The 17,225-nt window shown below is 40.5% G+C and overlaps 1 pseudogene; it reads left to right on the forward strand.

Moving 5' to 3' along the window:
* The window catches only part of LOC148150024 (uncharacterized), a 148,914-nt pseudogene extending 148,754 nt beyond the window's left edge, over positions 1-160 (forward strand).
* The last annotated feature ends 17,065 nt before the right edge of the window (positions 161-17,225 follow it).

Genomic DNA, 17,225 nt, shown 5'->3' on the forward strand with positions numbered 1-17,225 from the left:
GTGTGTGAATGGTAGTTATGATCAAAGAAGATTGGTTTAAATCATAGACATTAATTAGATTACTTGCTGTTTAACTTTACTCTGCTACAGTTAGTGTTAATAAAATGTTCATTTCTGTTTAAGCTATATAAACTTGGCTTTTGATATTGGTTATCCATAAAGTCCAGCTTATCTATGTATAGATAAGCTGCAGAGCTGGGCTGAGAGGTGGCAAATGGAGTTTAATGCGGACAAGTGTGAGGTGATTCACTTTGGTTGGAGTAACCGGAATGCAAAGTACTGGGCTAATGGTAAGATTCTTGGTAGTGTAGATGAGCAGAGAGATCTTGGTGTCCAGGTACACAGATCCTTGAAAGTTGCCACCCAGGTTGACAGGATTGTTAAGAAGGCATACAGTGTCTTAGCTTTTATTAATAGAGGGATCGAGTTCCGGAACCAGGAGGTTATGCTACAGCTGTACAAACTCTGGTGCGGCCGCACTTGGAGTATTGTGTGCAGTTCTGGTCACCGCATTATAAGAAGGATGTGGAAGCTTTGGAAAGGGTGCAGAGGAGAATTACTGGGATGTTGCCTGGTATAGAGGGAAGGTCTTACGAGGAAAGGCTGAGGGACTGGAGGCTGTTTTTGTTAGAGAGAAGAAGGTTGAGAGGTGACTTAATAGAGACATATAAGATAATCAGAGGATTAGATAGGGTGGACAGGGAGAGCCTTTTTCCAAGTATGGTGACGGCGAGCATGAGGGGCATAGCTTTAAATTGAGGAGTGATAGATATAGGACAGATGTCAGAGGTAGTTTCTTTACTCAGAGAGTAGTAAGGGTATGGAATGCTTTGCCTGCAACAGTAGTGGATTCGCTAACACATTAAGTACATTTAAGTCGTCATTGGACAAGCATATGGACGTACATGGAATAGTGTAGGTTAGATGGGCTTCAGATTGGTATGACAGGTCGGCGCAACATCAAGGGCTGAAGGGCCTGTACTGTGCTGTAATGTTCTATGTTCTATAAAGTCCAGTTTGGAATCTGATTTGGTCTGGCTTGCTATTCTTGCATGTCCAACATCACCCTACATGTGCATAACATGCTGCATGTCTAACATCAATCAGCAAGTCACAAATTCTGTCTCCTAACCACTGATGCCTGTTGTCCTACCATAACTCTCTGAGAGAAAACATGTTTCCTCATGTATGTTTTAAATAGGTACCCTCTTATTTTTAAACATGACCCCTGGTTCTAGATTTTCCCATTTTGCATGCCCTGACCTGTCTCAGAATTTAAGGGGGCAGGAGGAGGCTTTGAGTGACTTGCTGTTTTTATTTCCTATTGAGGCTACTTAAGAGCCTCAACCCACTCAGCTGCTCTTTTACCCAGTGTTGTGGGAACCCATCTGTTTTGGCTACACTGACTGATGTCAGGCAAATGGGTTCCCTGGCCAAATGACTGCATGCCCCCAAGGTAACATTCCCCTTTGCCCTCACCTTTCTTAAACCAGCCTCCTCTTCCCCATATTCTCTTCAAGTTGTCAACTTAGTTCTGGCAATAACTTTGGGGCTCCTCTTCATCTGGATTGCCTGTGGTCCCAGCAGTAGCCACTGCTCCTACCTGATGCTGTTGAGTTTACAGTGTTGTATGCTGGCATCTTTCTAAGCTAGAATTACTCCTGAGTTATTGGGTGGAAGTCATGCCTTAAAGTAATTAACGTTGCTCCCAGGATTAAATTGCTAAAGGGAAGACATTAGTATGATGAGTGGACTTGCCACCAAGGGTTTAGCAGGGCTTTGGGACTGTGGCATTTGGCAAATTCCAGTCCAATTAACCAGTTCAGAGATATTATGACATACTTCTGGAGCAGATGTGCCATGAACCTATGGTTTCTGACCCAGAGGTAGGGTCATTACCACTACACCACAAGAACCTTGTGGATTGGAGCCAATTTTCTCTAATCCAAAAAGATGCTGGTGGCAATTATAGTGTTCACACAAACTAGATAGTACAACAAAGGGATTCCACATGTGTAATTAGATCTATATTGGCATTTTCAAAAGCAGTCTGTTTAGTCTCACATCCATACCTCTTCCCTCTTTTCCTGTAATTAATTGTTTTCCTTACATACTTATTACAACCCCACTGCACTTTACCCTCATCCCCAAACTTTGAAAATGACAGTTGAATCTATGTGTGTCAATTGGATTCAGTACAAGTGAGCTGGATTATTTTCTGGGAACAATACTATCAAGAAAATATACCCCCACATTTTAGACTTTGCTCTTTATGGAACCTACGTTGATAATCTGCAGTCAGATCAACAGGTGCTGCTGGGTTAAAAGCTGGAAAGGCTGGTGGGCTTTCTGGTTGCTCTGAAAATAGAACAAAATATTCAAATATTAGCTGGCAACTGGTGTGGAATAACTGCAGGAAAGATAAACGTTTGATTATTACACAATGTGCAGCAGTGCTGATTGAGGAACATGTTAGTAATGATTCCAAAATAAAGACCCTGCACAATAATAGGTCTTGATTTCATGTCTCACCTGAAAGCTATCAACTCTCGACAATATAACACACTCTTTATGTCAGTGTAACGTCAGCTTGAACCTACATTTCTGTATTTTAAATTATACAATATGTTGGAAAGGTTAAAATTATCAGTGATGGAAACTTTAGAGGTCCTCTGTTAAAGCTTTCAGGCATTTTACAATGTAAAATCCAATAACCACAGTTTGTATTCAAACCAGATTTGTGACAAGTTTGAATGTCAGGATTGTCTTCTAATGTTGCTGGAGCGCAATTCCCTGTGGTTAACAAGAACAGCCAGAGGTAATTGTACACATTGATACCAATGACATAGGTAGAGAAAGAGATGACGTCATTCAGAGTGAATATAGGGAGTTGGGTAGGAGGTGAGAAAGTAGGACCTTAAGGGTAGTAATGTCAGGATTGTTCCTGGTGCTACCTGCTGGCAAGAATAAGAATAGGAGGAGAGGGCAGATGAATGCATGGCTGAGGAGTTAGTGCAGGGAGCAAGGATTCAGATTTTCTAATCATTGGGATCTCTTCTGGGCCAGAAGTGATCTGTCCAAGAAGGACAGGTTGCACTTGAACTTGAGATGGACCAATATACTGGCGGGGAGATTTGCTAGAGCTACTCAAGAGGGTTAAAACTAGTCTGGCAGAGAGTCGGACCCGAAGTAGTAGTGAGACAAGAAGGAAGGTTGAGACTGGTACAGAAGCTAAAGAGAGCAAGTTAAATAGACAAGACAGGCAAGAGCACGGTTGAGAACTAGGGAAGCCTAATGAACTAAAGTGCATTTATTTCAATGGAAGAGGCCTGACAGGTAAGAAAGATGAACGTAGGGCATGTATGGAACCCTGGGACTGTGGTACCATAGATATTACAGAAACATGGCTGAGGGAGGGACAGGACTGCAAACTCAATGTTCCAGAGTATGGATGCAATAGGAACGATAGAAAGGGAGGCAAGAGAGGACAGGAGTGGCAAGACCTTCAAGAGGATTCCACCTGGTAGACTGGTTAGTAGCATAGGATCTTGGGAGAGCTCGTCAATTAGATACAAAATTAGCTTGATGGTAGGTGACAGACAGTGGTGGCAGAGGGTTGTTGTTCAGACTTGAGGCCTATGATTAGTGGTGTGCCACAAGGATTGATGCTAGGTCCACTGTTGTTTGTAATTTATGTAAATGATTTGGATGAGAATGTAGGAGGCATGGTTTTTAAATTTGCTGATGAACACTAAAATTGGTGGTGTAGCGTACAGTAAAGAAGGTTATCTCAGAGTGCAACAGAACTTTGATCAGCAAGGCTGAGAAATGGCCGATGGGAGTTTAATTTTGATAAATGCAAGCTGTCGTAGTTTGGTAAGACAAATCAGGGCTGGACCATACAGTTAATGGTAGGGCCATGGGGAGTGTCGTCAAAAGGAGAGACCGAGGGGTGCAGATACATAGTTCCTTGAAAGAGGCATCACAGGTAGACAGGGTGGTGAAGCCCACTTGGCAGGCTTGACTTCGTCAGTCAGAGCATTGAGTACAGGAGTTAGGACATCATGTTATGACTGTCCAAGAAATTGGTAATGCCACATTTGGAATGCTGTGTACAATTCTGGTCGACCTGCTATAGGAAAAATGTTAGTAAACTAGAAAAGGTGCAAAAAAGGTTTACAAGGATGTTACCAAAATTGGAGAATTTTTGTTATACGGCGATGCTGGATAGATTAAATTAGATTCCCCACAGTGTGGAAACAGGCCCTTCGGCCCAACCAGTCCACACCGACCCTCCAAAGAGTAACCCACCCAGACCCATTGCCCTTTTAACTAATGCACCTAACACTATGGGCAATTTAGCATGGCCAATTCATCTTTGGACTTAAAGAGGAAACCCACGCAGACACACGGAGAATGTGCAAACTTCACACAGACGGTCGCCCAAGGCTGGAATCAAACCTGGGATCCTGGTACAGTGAGGCAGCAGTGCTAACCACTGAGCCACTGTGCTGCCCTGGAGCATAGGAGACTGAGGGGAATCCTTATAGGGTTCTATAAAATTATAGGAGGCATAGGTAAGGTGAATAGCCAAGGTCTTTTCTGCAGGGTAGGGGAGTCCAAAATTAGTACAGCACCAAAGGTGGCATAGCTGAATGCATGCAGTATAAGGAATAAATGAGCTTGTGGCACAGATAGAAATTGGCAGATGTGAAATAGTGGGCACCACAGAGTTGTGGCTGCAAGGGGATCAGGATTAGGAGATGAATATTCAAGGATATACCATCCTATTGAAAAGATAGGCAGGTGGGCAGATAGGTGGGGTTGCATTACTAACAAGAAATGAAATTAGGTCAATAGAAACAAAGTAAGGTCAGATGGTGTAGATTCTGTGTGGGTACAATTAAGGAATCACAAAGGTAAAAAAGAATCCATAGTTTGAGTCATGTACAGGCTGGGGCACAAGATACATCCAGAGATAGAAAAGATGTATAGGAAAGGCAAAGTTACAGAGATCACGGGGTATTTCAATATGCAGGTGGACTGGGAAAATCAGGTTGACAGAGGATTACAAGAAAAGGAATTTGTGGAATTTCTTTTTGGAGCAGCTTGTGATGGAACCCACTAAGGAATAGGCAGTACTGGATTTAGTGTTGTGCAATGAGGCAGACTTGATAAGGGAGCTTAAAGCGAAGGAACTCTTAAGAAGTAATAATTATAATACGATTGAATTTACTCTGCAATTTGTGAGAGCGAAGATAGAATCAGAGATAACGGTATTTCAGTTGAATAAAGGCAACTATAGAGGCATGAAGGAGGAGCTGGGTAGAATTGACTGGGAGAGGAGCCGAGCAGGAAAGACAGTGGAACATCAATGGCAGAAGTTGCTGGGAGTAATTCAAAAGACACAGCAGAGATTCACCCTGAGGAAAAAGAAACATAGTACAGGGAGGATGAGGCAACCCTGGCTGACTAGGGAAGTCAGGGATAGCATAAAAAGCAAAAGAGAAAGATACAAGTAGCGAAGAGCAGTGGGGAACCAGAGGTTTGGGAAGCTTACAAAGACCAACAGAGGGCAACAAAAATAGAAATAAGGAGGGAAAAGATTAAGTATGAGGATAAGCTAGCCAGTAATATAAAGGAAGAATGTAGAGTTTCTTTAGCTATATAAAGGACAAAAGAGACGCAAAAATGAACAATGGACCACTGGAAAATGACACTGGAGAAATAGTAATGGGAACAAAGAAATGGCTGAGGAACTGAATAATTACTTCACGTCAGTTCTTCACAGTGGAAGACATGAGTAATTTCCTCTAAAATTCAAGAGAGTGAGGGGGCAGAGCTGAGTATGGTGGCCATCACCAAGGAGAAGGTTCCAGAAAAACTGAATGACCTGAAGGTGGATAAATCATCTGGACCAGATAGACTATATCTCGAAGTTCTAAGGGATAGTGGAGGCATTAGTGGTGATCTTTCAGGAAATGCTAGAATCAGGGAGGGTCCCAGAGGACTGGAAAATTGCTCAAATAACACCCCTGTTTAAAAAGGGAGTAAGGTAGAAGACGGAAAATTACAAACCGATTAGCCTAACCTCGGTACTGGGTAAGATCCTGGAATTTATCATGGAGGATGAGATTTCTGAATACTTGGGAGTATATGGTAAAATAGGGCAGAGTCAGCATGGTTTAATCAAGGGGAGATCATGACTAACAAATCTGCTAGAATTTTTTGAGAAAGTAACAAGCAGATTAGATCAAGGAGAGCCAATGGATATTATCTACCTGGACTTCAAGAAGGCTTTTGACAAGGTGCTGCACTGGAGGCTATGGAGTAAGATAAGGGCCCATGGTGTTAGAGGCAAGGTACTAGCATGGATAGAAACATGGCTGTCTGGCAGGAGGCAGAGAGTGGGAATAAAAGGGTCCTTCTCAGGATGGCAGTGGGTGACTAGTGTATTCTGCACGGCTCAATTTTGGAACAACTTTTCACTTTATGCATTAACAACCTAGATGAAGGAACTGAGGTCATTATGGCTAATGATAGATGATACAAAGATAGGTAGAGGGACTGGTAGCATTGAGAAGTTTTGGGGGGATGGGGAGCTGCGAAAGAATTTGGACAGATTGGCAAAGAAGTGGCAGATGGAGTACAATGTGGGAAAGTGTGAGGTCATGCACCTTGGTAGGAAGAATAGAGGCATGGACTATTTTCTAAATGGGGAGAAAATTCAGAAGTCTGAAGTGCAAAGAGACTTGGGAGTTCTAGTCCAGGATTCTCTCAAGGTAAACTTGCAGGTTAAGTCATTAGTTAGGAAGGCAAATGCAATGATGGCATTTGTTTTGAGAGGACTTGAATATAGAAGCAGGGATGTACTTCTGAGGCTCTATAGGTGCTGGTCAGGCCACATTTGGAGTACTGTGTGTAGTTTTGGGCCCCATATCTCAATAAGGATGAACTGGCTCCGGAACGTGTTCAGAGGAGATTCACGAGAATGATCCCAGGAATGAACATCTTAACATATGACGAACGTTTGAGGACTCTGGGTCGACACTTGATGAAGTTTAGAAGGATGAAGGGTGATCTAATTGAAAGTTACAGAAAATTGAATAACCTGGATATTGGGAAAATATTTCCATTGGTCGGAGAGACTGGAACACAAGGGCACAGCCCTTGGAAGACTTCTTAGAATGGAGATAAGGAAAAACTTCTTCAGCCAGAAAGTGGAAAATCTGTGCAATTCACTGCCACAGATGACTGTGGAGGCCAGGTCATTGAATGTATTTAAGGTGGAGATAGGTAGTTTTTTTGATTTTAAAGGTGATCAAGGGTTATCGGAGAGGAAGTGGGAGAATGGGGTTGAGAAACATATCAGCCATGAATAAAAGGCGGAGCAGACTCGATGGGCTGAATGGTCTAATTTCTATTCCTATGTCTGATGGTCATATCGAAAACATAGATTTAAGGTGAGGGGGAGAGATTTTCAAGTACCTGAGGGGCAAACCTTTCACACAGAGGGTTGCACATATATGGAATAAATTGCCAGAGGAAGTAGTAGAGGCAAGTACAATCACAACATTTGAAAGACATTTGGACAGATGCATGGATAGGAAGGTTTAGAGGTATGTGGGCCAAATGCAGGCAAATGGGATTAATTCAGTTTGGGAAACCTGCATGCCTGGGCGAGTTGGGCCAAAGGGTCTGTTTCTGAGCTGTATGACTCTATAACATAGCAGGACCAGGAATAAGACCATTTAGCCTAGCCCTTTGCACCTGGCTGAACTATTCAATACATTCATGGCTGATTTATTTGAGATCTCAACTCTACTTTTCTGTCTGTACCCCATAACCCTCGATTCTTTGTCGAAAAATGTATTCAACTCAACCTTGAATAAATGTAAAGACCAAGGTTCCCATGCTTTCTGGGAAGAAGCATTCCACACTCAGATGAGCTCTGAGGGAAAATAAATTCTTGATATCCCTTATTATTATATTTTAAATCAATTAATTTTTTTTCAGATCATAACTGTAACAATACTGCAAATGTGGCCTTGCTAATTATTCATCTGCCATTAAACTAACCTGCTTTTATATTTCATTCTCTGTACAATAAATGGCAACATTCTACTTATCTTCTAAATCATTTTCTGTTTCTATGAACTACTATTAATGCTTTTTGATCTGTATAATAGAACACCCATGACCTCTTACCTATGTGCAATCTTAATCTTACTTCACCCCTGACCACACTTGCATTTCCTCACTAACCTCACATCCATGCATCAATTTATCTGCTTGATCACCCACCTACTTGCTCATCCACAGTCCTACCAGCCCACAGTCGCACCTACTTACTAACTCACTCAGTAACACACTGAAACGTTTGTGACATTTAAATACTTACCTGAGTACATCAGGTAGCATTGTAAAAAGGAAGTGTGGCTCATCAGAACATCTCTTTGCCAGTCTTCTGTTTGAATGCTGAAGTATCATTTTTGCAAACCGGACTCTTGGTCCCAAAGGGGCAAAGGCACAATGATTCTTGTAGTCAATGGCATTAATAACACTGCTAATTGTAAACTCCAGGCTACTGTTTCTCATCTATGGCAATCTATTGAAGTTTTACTGAGTATTTCAGCAATTTAGAGATTATTTTGGAGAAGCATTCTTTACTCTGGTTATCATTTCTCGCACCAAATATTCGGTGTCATTTTTCTACTTTTTTTTAAGCACTGAGTACATCAGAAACAAAGTTGAAGTGACCTGAATTTCATTTCGTAACATTTGGCAAAAAGAAGTAAAAAGTAGTATTTGATCAATTTACATTGAGTTGAATCAATTATTTGCTGATTAAAAGTGAAACAGCACAAGCTTGAAAAATCACAGTATGTACCTCCAACTGCTTGTTGGCAATGCTTTCGAGAGGGAGCAATGGTTTACTGAATATGAGTTATTTGTAAATGAGCTGCTTTGCCAAATGAGCAGTTGCACTGATGCAAATAGTCCATTTTTGTATTTTCTTCCAGTGGCCTGAGTTTTTATTAATATACAGATCCCCTCCATTGTAACAAAGATAACTCCAGAGGCTCATGTCCAGAACTTCTGAACATGGCATCTATTGTCCTCTGAGAGGGGACGAGTGGGGGTGGATTCTAAATTGCCTGAAGCAGGTATACTTATTAAAATGCAGATCGAATTGTATTTTTGCTTGTAGGATATTCAAAACCTGCCTCCACCCCAGGAGGCCTGAAGGTGATGGAGTCCATTAGAGCAGTACATATCACTTTAGAAAGATAAGATACCCGTTTGGATATTGTTTTGGAACAACTTTGAGTGAGATTAAATGCCCATTACAAGAGGTAAACGACTCTTGGAAGAAGTAAGACCTCATGGGATTAAGAGTTAGAAGTGGACACGAACCTATATAAAAATGCCTAAACCCAGTAGAACTGTCCAAGCTCATTGGAACTGTTAACTGAGTTGTCAACAGAATTTCTCCTGAGTTGAGTATGTGGAACCAGGAATTATCATTACTCTGTGCTCCAGGTCCAGAGTAAAAATTCAGAGCTATGTACATCTAAAATTTGAAATAGAAAATCTAGGGATAGTAGTAAAAGCCACAATTCAACCTCAGGTGTTACAGAGAAGTTACGTTTCATTCGTAATATCTTATGTCTGATCATCTGCTAGTCTAGCCTACAGTGCTTTGGACTGGCAATGTTCAGTATTGCAATAAGGCAAATACATATTTTGAGACAAAAATTCAAATAACTTCATTGATTTTTCCAATTCTATAACTTACCTGCTTCACAAACACCATCATCTGCAAACAGAACGTATAATCATGTAAGTATTCTCAAGTATATCAATTTTTCTAAATACTGAAAGGATCAAATACATTATTAAATCAAAATCAGAAGAAATCATTATTAAAAGAAAGATTTAATTTCAGGTTCATTCTAAATTTGCCAATTGGTAAGCATTCTATTCGTTTCAATCAGCAACTACCTCTGGTAGTTCCCGGGCATTACTTTCAAAGACAATTGCTTAGAGATTTCATTCCTTTTAGCTATGGAAATTAGAATATAAGCGGCAGAGGGGCCAGAAGTGTGAGCAGAACCTGACACTGTCCCAAAGGAAGCAAACATAAAAATTGATGTAATAAATGACACCTCAGACGTTTACTCTTACTCTGTTCTGACGTAAAGTTGAGGATGAGAACATTGTGGTCAACTGAAGGAAATATTCTGTCCCTTTCATATTTCAACTTACACCCATTTTGCACCTCTATTTCTCTTTATCCCAATGCTTTTTCCACTGGGCTTCTGTATCATCAACTCCTTGCTCCTCCTCCATCTCTGTCAAGAATATTTTTTAAAAATTCCAACAAATTTCAGTTCTGAAGATATATCATACCAAACTCAATGCCTTTACTGTTGTTTCTCTCTCCAAAGGTGTTGTGAGTCCAGCTGAGTCTTTTTTTCAGCATTGCCTGTCTGTTTCAGATTTCCAGAATCTGAGGTCTTTTATTGAAGGTGATTAAGTTCTATGTTTTGGAGCTTGAATCCCTACTTTTATGACACGGCAGTGAACCTTTCTGTTAATTAAACCAAATACCTAGAAAACCTTACCTTGCCTCATAATCTGTTAAAATATGAGTGACAGAGAACTCCCAAATTCCACCAATTAAAGAAAATAACATCATTTTACTTTTTAATCTAAAAGTGAACATTAAACAACAACTATTCACAATTCTAAGCCCAAAGGGCTAGAGACTATTCCTGATGAAGGGCTTTTGCCCAAAACGTCGATTTTCCTGCTCCTCAAATGCTGCCTGACCTGCTGTGCTTTTCCAGCATCACTCTGATCTAAACAATTCTAAGCCCCTCTTTCTCTTAACTGCTTATTATTTGCCTCCAATTCGATAACAATATACTGTACCCATAGAACACTGATTAAAATTACATCAACTTAATTTCAAAACCATACTGTGGTTGTTGTCTTCGGTGTCTGTCTTCTTCTGGCTGAAGATCTCCCTGGGTCGTCTTCTTTCTCTTTATTGTGAATATGTTTAATATGAACAGGTACCTTTAAGAGTGAGCATTTCCTAATTTCCTGGATCTGTGTTGATGGCAGTTGCTCTGTCAGATTTTCAAAATGCCTGCCTTTTTTATATCCCCAACATCAGATCACCTTAATGGTTCAATGTTGGTAAAACAATAAATTCAAACTCGATTGGATTGTAGTATCCTGAGACATAATTTAATCTGATTGGTTAAATTCGCATTGTTGGCAAAATAGCAACCAACTCAGGTATCCATTTCACAGCCAAATGTTACATGTTTTCAATTTTCCAGTGCATTCTGAAACATCTAGTCATCAGAGGTGCTTGTAAGCTCTCAGTGCAGAACAGCATTCACTCTCTCTTAAAGATACAGTACATGCCATCAACATCACAACACCTCCCCGCATAATAAAAAAAAAACATCATAAGGAAAAGATGGCTTTTTTTTTTCTAATTCTCAATCCCATCACAATGAAATACATAGGTCATTAATCTAAGTTCATATTAATTTCTGCACACACACACATATATAAAACATTGGAGTCTGTCCAATCTTATCTGTACTTTTTCCTTTAAATCCACGAGACGCAGCTGCTGTGTCATTTTTATGACCCGCAACATGTGCATTTTGTAAATTAAAAATCTGTAACATAAGACTCCAATGAAACAGTCTCAAATTTTTGTTTTTAAATCTTTCCAAGAATACAAGAGTATTGTGGTCAATGTACACAACTGTCTCTGACACATTGTTCATCACATAAACATTAAAATGTTGTAAGGCCAGTACCAACTCAATCATTCTTTTTCGATGGTAGAGTATTTTCTCTGGTGGGTGTTGAGTTTCTTTGAAAAGTAGCCAATTGGCCGTTCAATTCCACTGTCATCTTCCTGCAGCAGTACAGTTCCAACACCTATATGGCTAGCGTCAATTGCAACTTTGAAGTGTTTCAATGAATTTGGTGTAGCTAAAACTGGTGCAGTGGTTAATATGCTTTTAAATTCTCAAATGCCTCATAGTATTGTTCTTTCCACCAAAACTTTGTGTTCTTCCTTAGTAAATCTTTTAGCGGTGCCACCATGCTGCTGAAGTTTGGAACAAACTTCTGGTAGAATCTGCTTAGTCTTAAAAATTGAAGCACCTCTTTCTTTGAGGATGGCTATGGAAATTCCTTGATGGCCTCCATCTTTGTGTTCTTTGGGGTCAGCCTTTCATGACCGATGTTATGTCCCAAGAACGTCACTTCTGCTCTGCGAATTCTGTTTCCTCTAAGTTTATTGTCAGTTTTGCTTCACGTAATCATTCAAAAAGCTCTGTGAACTGTACCATGTGATCTTTCCATGACTCGCTAAAGATCATTACATCATCTAGGTAAACTGCACAATTTGTTAATCCAGCCACCGCTCTGTTCATGATTGTTTGGAATGTGGCTGGTGCGTTCTTCATTCCAAAAGACATCACTTTGAATTGATATAGTCCATTTGGAGTTACAAAATGCAGAAACTTTTTTCGCTTTTTCTCATAAAGGTACCTGCCAATAATCACGCAGTAAGTTCAACTTTGTGATGTAACTGGCTTGTCCAAATTTCTCTATACAGTCCTCCAATCGTGGTATTGGGTATAGTGTTGATCTTTGATAGTCCACACAAAATTGTTGAGTCCTGTCAAGTTTGGGAACTAACATGATCGGTGAACTCCATTCACTTTGACTTGGTTCGATGATATCTTCATTGTGCATTGTATACACTTCCTTGTGGACCTATATGGCTTTGAGAAGATTAAGTCTGTAGAGGTGTTGTTTTATCAGAACAGCATTCCCTACGTCCATCTCATGCACAATAGTATTTATTAGTCCTCAACATCTTATCCCTGCATATGTCCTCATACTGCTGCAACAAAACTTTCAACAAACTCAGGTCTTTGCTCCTGACAGAGATAGTTCACTAACCTATCCCACTCCTGAAGAATTTCTTCATTATTTAACCTATCTTGAGGCATATCAAACTCCACAATATCTGGATTTGATTCCTCACTCTGCAAGACAGCAAATAACACCTGTTTCTCCAGTTTCCTGTCTCTATTATAGTATGGTTTCATACCCGATACAGACTTTTTTCTATCTGGCTTCTTTACCAGATAGTTTAGTTGACTCAACATTTTCTCAATTTGATAAGGACCACTAAACCTGACTTTGAAGGGATCTCCTACCACTGCTAACAATACTAATATGTCATCCGCATGGGAAAATGTCCAAAGTTTAGAGTTTTTATCTGCCATCTGTTTCATTTTATGATATGTCTTCTTCAGGTGCTGTGTAGCTAACTCACCTACCCAATTTAATCTCTCCTTCAACTTAGATATATAATCCAAGTGTGGGATCTCCGTCTTTGGTCCTATCAATTTTACTTTAATTAATTTCACACATCCTCTCACTTCATGTCCCAATATTAACTCAGAGAGTTAAATCATTTGGGGTATATCTAATGGCAAACAATACGAATGGGATACCTTTAGCTAATCATTCGGGTAATCCTGACGGTATGCTCTTAACATGGTCTTCAGGGTCTGATGCCACCTTTCGAAAGCTCCCTGGGATTCAGGATGGTAGGCATTTGATTCAAAGTGCTGTATGCCTAAGCTATCCATGACTTCCTTAAACAGCTGAGCAGTAAAATTAGACCCTTGGTCTGACTGAATCTTTCTGATGTGGAGGAGCCAGTGTTGGACTGGGGTGGACAAAGTTAAAAATCACATAACAGCAGGTTATAGTCCAACAGGTTTATTTGGAGGTGGTTGTGGAGTGATATATTGAACAAACCTGGATCGTTAAGTCTTTCATCCTTCAGAATGCTTTGTAAGTTTCGGTTCATTAATATGTAAATCACAGAAATTCTTTTAAGTCACCTTTTTGAGATAACTTAAGGTTTTATAACAAAAGGTGACATCTCAATTCAGACAATGCATTAAATGTGTGAGGTCAGAGTCTGTCTGTATCCCAATCTTGAGTCAGACTGGTTCTATTTCCAAAGTGGAATTTACAAAATATTACATGCATTGGCTCTTTTTTTATTCATTTGTGGAACTTGGGCACTGCTGGCTGGCCAGCATTGATAGCCCATCCCGGATTTGCCCTTGAGAAAGTGCCTTCTTGAATCGCTGCAGACACTTGTTGTGGGTTGATCCACAATGCCGGTAGGGAGGAAATTCCATGATTTTGACCCAAAGACTGTGAAGGAACGGCGATATATTTTCAGGTTTGTTCAATATATCATTTCAGTTACACGACATTGTAACCGTTTGCTATAAATTCTGTGTCTTGTGATCTTACACTCCAGAACCACCTGATGAAAGAGCAACGCTCTGAGAGCGAGTACTTCCAAATAAACCTGTTAGACTATAACCTGCTGCTGTATGATTTTTAACTGAATTTCTCTGGTAGCCCATACATCGTGAAAAAAGCTAGTACCTGCTCTACCACCATTTTTGCCTGAATGCTCCATAATGAAATTGCCTCTGGAAATCTGATACACACATTAATTATGGTTAGCAAGTACTGGTTCCCACTTTTAGTTTTAGGGAAAGTACCTACAAATCAACCATAACCCACATGAAAGATTCTTCAAATGCGGAAATTGGCAACAAAGATGCTGGTTTTATTACTGCATGTGGCTTACTTACTATTTGGCACATATGACATGTACGGCAAAATTTAACCACATCCTTGTGCAGTCCAGGCCAATAGAAATGCTTTTGTACCTTAGCCTGAGTCTTCCTCACACCTAGGTGACCTCTAACTGGTAATTCATGTGCTACCAATAACACTTCCTGCCTGTTTGCTACCGGCAACACAGCCTGGTGCACTGTGGCCCATTTCTCCTTTGCACTAACCTGCTGTGATCTCCATTTTCATCTCAGTATTCTATCTTTAAAATAATAACCCTGAGAAATGCATTCAGATCCTTTTCTGAGTCTGCATCTACATATATATATATATTGCCTCATCTTTCTGTTGTAAGTCCATTAGCCTTTCAGGACTAAACACTTCTGCCTGACCCTATACCTGCTCAGGTTCTTCCTGCTCTGTTACATCAAACAGGGTGTCTGCTAACTGGACCTCAGCAACTTCATCATTCTCTTTAATTTTTGCTGCTTGCTGTGTCTTATGACAGTGGGATCTTGTTATCACATAGTCTGGAAAAAAATCCAGTGTATATTTCTTTTAACTCCTTAGTTCCTGGTCTACCTTTGGCTTCTCCACAACAAGAAGTGTCATTCCCACCTTGCATCCTGCTAAATTGTTCTCTAAAACAACCTGGATTCCTGGAACTGACACTCTGTCAATCATTCCCTCTGTTACTTCCCCAGTCGTGATTTGACTCTCCAACCTGAACTTACATAGGGGAATGCTAAATTTCTGTCCATCTATTCTAAAAATTACCACTCTCTCAAATAACATGTCAGAATGAGTGCAAATACATTTATCTCTTACTATTAGAAACTGATTAGATCCTGTATCTCTGAAAATTATAACTTGTTTCCTTTCTCCCCCTGTTCTTCCTGAGTAAAGTTTACCCACAAAGGCGAAGTCTTTATAGAGATCAGGCATTAACTCCATACCCAGCCCCTGCCCAGGATGTGTACTCTCCTGCAACTCCTCGATGTTTCATAGGGTTTCCTTCACTATTTTCATTAATCCCACTGGCTTAGCCTCTTTTATCACATCTTTTCCCACAGTGTCTTCTTTAAAGACCAGCACTGTGACTTCATGTGTTTCACCTTACCACAGCGGAAACACCTGAGTCCTTTCACCCTCTTGGGCTTCTTTTGTCACCTGTGGTAAACTATTATCTGTGTGCTCTAATCTTTGTTTTGCTGCTTCGGATCTCCCCTTCTCCCAATTTCTAACCCTTATAGGATGAAATTCTTGCTGGAAGCTAAACTTGGCTTTATGCACCAATGCATATATATCTGCCATCTCCGCAGCTCTTCTCACTACTTGAGCTTTCTGTGCATCCACATGAATTCTCATCATCTCTGAAAGGGAGTTTTTAAACTCCTCCACAGAGAAATTTCTCTTAGAGCCTCATAGGTCTTATCTCTTACCACCTATCTATCAAAATTACTATGTTTAATTCTTTTGAACTCAGCATAGGTCTAATCTGGTTCCTCCTTTATGTTTCTGAGCTGCTGTCTATATGCTTCTGGTAGCAATTCATAAGCACTCAAATAGCCTTTTTGACATCTGTATATCCTCTTGACCCCTCATCTGACAGCGCTGCAATAACCCCGCTGGTTCTGCCTACCAGTTTAATCTGAACTAGCGTCACCCACAAGTTCTCTGACCACTCCCTCTGTCATCTGCAACATCCTTCAGCATTATCCACAACTCCACTGATCTTAGTGTCATCCACAAATTTACTAACCCGTCCTTCTGTGCACTTTTCTAGGTCATTTAATAAAAATGAAAAAACAGAACCTTGCGGTACACCACTGAACTGACCTCCAGGAGGAACATTTCCCATTAATCACCACCCCCTGACTTCTTTCAGCCAATTTATGATCCAAACTGCTAAATCACCCTCAATCCCATGCCTCTGTATTTTGTGCAATAGCATACCATGGAGCACCTTATCAAACGTCTTACTGAAATCCATATACACCACATCACCTGCTTTAACCTCATCCACTTATTTGGTCACCATCTCAAAGAACTCAATAAGGTTTGTGAGGCACAACCTGCCCTTCACAAACCGTGTTGACTATCCCCAATCAACTTATTTCTCTCTAGATGATTATAAATCCTATCTCTTATAACCTTTTCTAACACTTTATCCACAACTGAAGTAAGGCTCACTGGTCTATAATTACCAGGGATATCTCTACTCCCCTTCTTGAACAAGGGGACAACATCTGCTATCCTCCAACCTTCTGGCACTATTCCTGTAGACAATGATGACATCAAAGCCAAAGGCTCTGCAATCTCCTCCCTGGCTTCCCAGAGAATTCTGGGATAAATCCCATCCGCCCCAGGGCACTTACTTATTTTCCCACTTTCCAGAATTGTCAACACCTCCTCCTTGTGAACCTCAATTCTATCTAGTCTAATTGCCTGTATCTCAGTATTCTCATCGACAACATGGTCACCTGGCCAGGTTCATTACCCAA

The sequence above is a fragment of the Chiloscyllium plagiosum genome, unplaced genomic scaffold (genome assembly GCF_037043375.1).
Source record: "Chiloscyllium plagiosum isolate Xiang-an unplaced genomic scaffold, Cpla_swu_hap1 HiC_scaffold_5, whole genome shotgun sequence".
Lineage (NCBI taxonomy): Eukaryota > Metazoa > Chordata > Chondrichthyes > Orectolobiformes > Hemiscylliidae > Chiloscyllium > Chiloscyllium plagiosum.